The sequence below is a fragment of the Euprymna scolopes genome, chromosome 7 (genome assembly GCF_053919585.1).
Source record: "Euprymna scolopes isolate OS-2025 chromosome 7, ASM5391958v1, whole genome shotgun sequence".
NCBI classification, from domain to species: Eukaryota; Metazoa; Mollusca; class Cephalopoda; order Sepiida; family Sepiolidae; genus Euprymna; species Euprymna scolopes.
In genome coordinates, this window is record NC_136488.1 from 158,158,375 (window position 1) to 158,164,374 (window position 6,000).

The following is a 6,000-nucleotide window of genomic DNA, read 5'->3' on the forward strand; positions in this document are numbered from 1 at the left end:
GTAGCTTAGCTGTGCGTGTAATTGTGAGGCAAGGGTTGCGCAATCCCTAGTCACACCTCTCCTGGACCGACATTGCTTGATTCCAGTAGCAAGGAAAAGTTCAGAGTAACTGGAAACAATGCTGAGGAGCGGAGCAGCACATTGAATTCCCAAACTAAAAAAAAAAGAAAGTAAGAAACTAACAACGGAATGACGTTTCTTCCTGCCTGCCTTGTGACGTTAAGAAAGACAGAGAGAACGACACAGCGTGATATGCTGTGATTGCCATACTTTCCTTTACTTTACTTTTGTGAGTTTCGCTGTGTGCGTGTTCGCGTCTCCTTGTTTATCTTCAAAGCTTCTTTGGTTTTAGTTTTCTTTCTTTATACTTTCAAAACCCAATCGCTTAATTTGCTCAATATCTTTTATTTTTTAATTATTTTTTTTTATCTGCATGGTACATTCGCTGATTACGTCATACATCCAGAAATTGTAAATCAATGTATACTACACGGAACAAATTTTGGAAAGCAATTATCCTTTCCTTATTATGAAAAGTACTTTCCCAGATCATCAGCAGCAGCAGCAGCAGCATCATCATCATAATAATAATAATGATTTTTTTAGTGATTTTTTTTACCCTAAAACAAGGTAGAATGCAACTTGGATGTAAGGGGCTACTACTTGCGACAAAATTTGCAGGGATACAATGTGGAGAGTTGAGCAGCAAGATGTCTGTTCACATTACACTTGAACTTCTGGATATCAGTGCAGTTAGAGAAGCGGGGACTCTGAACGGAATTCCAAAGTCTAGCAAACCTAGAGAAGAAACTATTAGAGTAGAAAGCTTTCTGGCATCTGGAGATCTCTACAGTGTAGGGGTGAGATTTTGCTCTCGGTCGGGTTGGTCGGGGGTAGAGGGGGTACAAGGGTTTGGGGTTTGTGGGAGTACATTCCATTGAAATTCTTGTAAAACAGACACAATGATGTAACATTCCGTCCATTGATAACGCTAGCATTCGTCTGTGTCAGGAGACAATGAAGTTCTGTGAATTACAGCATTTTCTGTGATTGTGCAAGCCTATCCTGCATAATCCAGTCTTGTTGCCGTCACCGATTTCCTTGCCTCTCATTCACACTATCTCGTTCTATCCTACATCTCATCAGCTACGTATTTCTAATTTCCTCGGCTAGTTGCTTGACCTAAGTTCTGTGCGATCTCTACATGGTTAATTGTATTCAGCAAAAATCACAAAGTCATCAGAATCTGCATCATTAATTGTCTCAGCTCGACATTATCTACTTCTTGTAGGTACAAACATGAAGCCATTTTTTCCAGTCTGTAAACTGACATACGGAGGGTATAGTCAAAATAATGTTCAGATAAGACGCCATGGTATTGTACTGAAGAGCACCAGTAATGACTACGAATAATTTGGTGTCTCCGTCAGACAATCATACCATAGACTGGATTCTGCAATAATCAGTATTGCATCAACAGACTCAGCTGGAATACAGAAGAATTTCCTGCATCTCTGTGAATCCAATCGAAAGACTTAGAGCAATCCACAAACAATAAGTCTGCCTTAATTTTATAAACGAGATTTTTGTTTTTTTATTATTTGTAACTGAAATTTAATCAAACTCTACTAGTGCTACCAGAGCAGGCTGTTTGAAGATACCGGCTTCTTAAGTTAAAAATTCATAAAATATTGATACCATTGTTTTTGTTGATTTTGTTCCTTTCTCTTTGCAAAACTTAGTCATGTTCTGCAAAGACAAAAACAAAAACAACAATTTTCCCCCACAAAACAACCAAACCAAACACCATAACTAAATATTTGAAGATATAAAGGACTTGAAACATAAAACTGCTACGAAAATGATTGCATTCGACATTAAACAACCCGAAAAGGGCTGATACGCTGTTGTGGAACTAGTATTGGCTCAACTTCTTCCTTTGATGATTTCTCGATCAAATGGTTATTCTAACCTAACCCTCATGAATATCTGCCTGCATTAGGGATGGCTTCCTCTGCGGAAAGGACATCTTCAAAGAAGATCCAAAACTACCCTAGGTCCTGGATATGACCTTAAACTATATCCGATGGTGAGGCCCCAGCTTGCGGGCTTTGGGGAGTGTGGAGCCACCCTTTAGTTGCCATTGCTCCCAGGTCAACTCTGACCCGGAGTGGTAGTCCCTGTTAGGGTCCCAACTATGGGTTAAATAGGAACCGACTTAAAAAAAAAAAAAAACAACAACAAATATACTCTATTAAAAATCGTTCTTCAAAATCACTAGATTCGGCATTAAATAACCTGAAAAGGGTTGATATGCCGTAAAACAAAAACAAACAACCAAAACTACCCTAGATGTGCTTCAGAGTAGCACTTACAGAAGACACCGCATTTTTATTTGCTCTGTACCACCTCCATAGCGATGGCGTCACCATCTTTAAGAGTGTCGTGGAACAAATTGATCACATTCTGACTGCTCATTTCTCAGCCAACATTCATATCTGTGGAGACTTCAACGTCCACAATGATGAATAGCTGGTCCACTCATATAACACAGATTATGAAGGGGGATTCTGTCATGATTTCTCCCTTGCCTATGATCTGACCCTGATTGTTGACGAACCCACTCGCGTTCCTGACAACGATAGCTAGGGCTATGACAACAGCATATTCTTTTCCTTGTTTTGATTCTCAGATATATATATCTATTGATATCTTATGTTTTTATGTAGAGTGATATGATTCTCGATGGATTAATTGCGTTTAACCGTGTCGGATATATACTCGAGAGTCAAAACAATGAAAAGAATATGCTGTTATCATAGCTCTAATGATGACTAATTTGCAAACCTTCTCGATATTTTTCCAACCACTTGCCCCGAACTGTGCACATCCTCTGTTATGTGCCCACTAAGATGTTCCGATCGCTTAGTTGTGTCAATTATGGTTAAAACTAACAGAAATGTCCTCAGATGTCCCACTCCATCCCACTGTGTACCACTACTCTATAGACGACTGGGACATTTTCCATTCATACATATCACATATACCTCTATGTTCCATGTTCAAAAAAGAGGTATCCTCTGCAGCATCTGACTTGACAGATTGGTTAACTATTGATATAGACAGTTATAATCCATAATTCCAGATTCAATTTTCATATGACGTAAACGTCGCCACAATTATGTGAATCTGATTTTTTTTTCTTTCTTTTTTTTTCTATGTATCACGAACAATTGATTTATGTGAGAATAGTATGAAAGTTTGTGTTGGTTAAACTTGGGAAGCAGTATCTGACCCGAACAGTAGGGAGAGTTGGATGCAGGGGACGGAAGCCTGTGTTGCAGCAATCTTGTCAGCAGTGAATTCCTTTTGTCACACACAAACTTTGTTTATACAAAGTACAATATGTGGCGAACATATTTTTCAACTCGCGAGCAAGAGATATTAACAGTAGATTCTCGATTTAGACGCGGTCAGAATCGTTTTGCGAAAATGACCTCAACTTTACTCAACTGACCTCAACTGCACTCAACTGACCTCGACTCTTAACTTTATTAAATTCTCAACTAACTAAAACCGCTCTTGCATAAGCTTATATATCGGTAGATTGGTGGAGAGTGAAGCTTCCCCGAATTCCAATCAGGGGTCGCCATGACATATTCCCCTCTCTTCTGATTGGCTCTGTGCATATTCGCGTATCAAAGTAAATTTCCATTGAATTTGTTCCCACGTCGGCTATCTTTGGTAATTGATCTCGGGTCAGACACTGCTTCCCAAGTTTAGCCAACACAAACTTTCATACTATTCTCCCATAAATCAATTGTTTCCTTCACGAAATAACATTATTATTAAATATTATTATCAACCCCAAATCCACCAACTAAAGCCATTTTTCTTTGTTTTGGTTGCCTCATCGACCAATCAAAGCAAACGAGTAATTGCCCAATAATCGTTCACATAATAAAAGTTCTAATTTAGCTCTATTATAACTGTTATTAATGCAAAATTCGACAAGTCGTTGTTTCACAATATCACACAGAATTAGTGAACCTATTAACAACAGCTTCGTTTCTAGAGCAATAATTCTTGACATATATAATACGTTGGATAGAATTTTGCATAAAGTTCTACTTCATAAGATTTACAACTACGGAAATGTCCTCTCAATCACAAAATCTTTGCCTCTGAAAGGTTTAACCAAGTGGTCGTTTATGGGTAAAAATCTGAAGCTCACAGTATTAACGCTGGCATGCGGGGATCCATCCTGGGTCATACTCTCTTACTGGTCTTTATCAACGACTTCCCAAATCAAATCCTTCATTGATTCGTCGGCATCTATGACACTGTCATCCATAACAATACTTCAAAGGCTGACAAAGATGACAGGATTTTGCTGATTCTCTCTTCTTCGTGTGGTACAATGGGAGAGATTTTCTCCAAAACCAAACTTCTATCTTTTCGCCAATAATGCTCATACGCCCACTTTGCTCCAGTTGAAATAAATAGCTCTCTCCTAGATGAAGCATCCTGCTTCGACACACTTCTGAGAATGACATGTATCTCTGACTTGAAATGAAAGACATCAGATTCATTACCAAAATCACTGAGAAAATGGTGGAATCGTTCTACCGCTCCAAAAAGCATCTCCCTCCCGACGCAATCATCTACCTGCACAAAAGTCAAATACGTCCTATGGTGGGGTACTGTTGCAACATCTGGGGTGGAACTCCTAAGAGCACCTTTTCCTGCCTTGACAAGGTACAAAACCATTTTCGAAATCTAGTGAGCAATAATCTTTTCGGCCTCCTACTCCCTTTTTTTTTATTTTATTTTATTTCATTTTTTTTTTTTTTACAAAGGAGTCACCGCTTATCAAGGCCCAGAGGCCACTCGAAGATAAAGGTTAATAAGTGTCCAGTGGTCAATGTGACAATTTCGTAGTAATCGTTAGTAGTGGAAATTTGGTAAATTGGATTAGTTAAGAGGAACGACTCATCGAGAACTTGTTTACGTTGGACTTGAATACGGCCATATTGTAGTCAGTTGGAAAGCAAGAAAATGGAAGAGAGTTCCACAGGCATGCAGTTCTAAGAAAAAAGTTTTGTTCATGGAATCTACGTTTAGGTTTAGGCACAGATAAAGAGTGGGGAAAATTGTTGTTAGTGGTTTCAACAAGACGAGTGTTTTTCCGGAAAGTTTGAGAGACGTTGCGAATCTGTCTCTGCTCTATTAACATTTTTATGGTTGGTGCTCGACTGAGCTCCAATCTATGGTTCCTCCCAGTAAAACGTCCGCAATAAACACTCGTTCAGTTGAAACAACCGCCAACAATTTTCCTCACTCTTTATTAGTCCCCAAAACTAGATGAAAATCGCATCAGCAGAGTTTCTTTCCTAGAACTGTCTGTCTCTGGAACTCAATACCGTTTGTCTGCTTCCAGGTTGACTATAACATGGTCGTCTTCAAGTCTAATGTGAAAAAATCCCTATTGAGTCGTCGTCCATTTAAATAATTTAGCCATACTCAAGTTCCACCGTAACTGATCTTACCTCACCATCTACCTAACACTTAATCCTTGTCCTAGGGTGACTCCCGGGCCTTGATAAATGGTGATCCCCTAGTATATATATATATATATATATATATATATATATATATATATATATATATATATATATATATATATATTAGTATTGGGATGATTAATCAGAATCAGAATCGAGAATCAGGAAAATCGGAACCTTTGTGGTATTGGAATCGGTATCAAAATCGGAAAAAAATTGTGCCTATTTTCCGATGCCAAAAACAATTCTTTTGATTTTCTTTTTTATTTGATTTTGCTTAAAAGAAGATATTCCGCTGCTGATAATAATGATAAAATAATAAATATTTATTGATTTTATCAGTAAAACTAAAATCGATAGATCATCGCCCACAAAAGCATTTTAACACGTGAGAAAATATCTGCACATCTAACATGCGTTTTTATGGTAATCGGGA

At 38.2% G+C, this 6,000-nt stretch overlaps 1 long non-coding RNA gene across 8 annotated transcripts in view; it reads left to right on the plus strand.

Moving 5' to 3' along the window:
• The window catches only part of LOC145280105 (uncharacterized), a 124,349-nt gene that overhangs the window by 98,714 nt on the left and 19,635 nt on the right, over positions 1–6,000 (plus strand). The gene's annotated exons all lie outside the window — the stretch shown is intronic.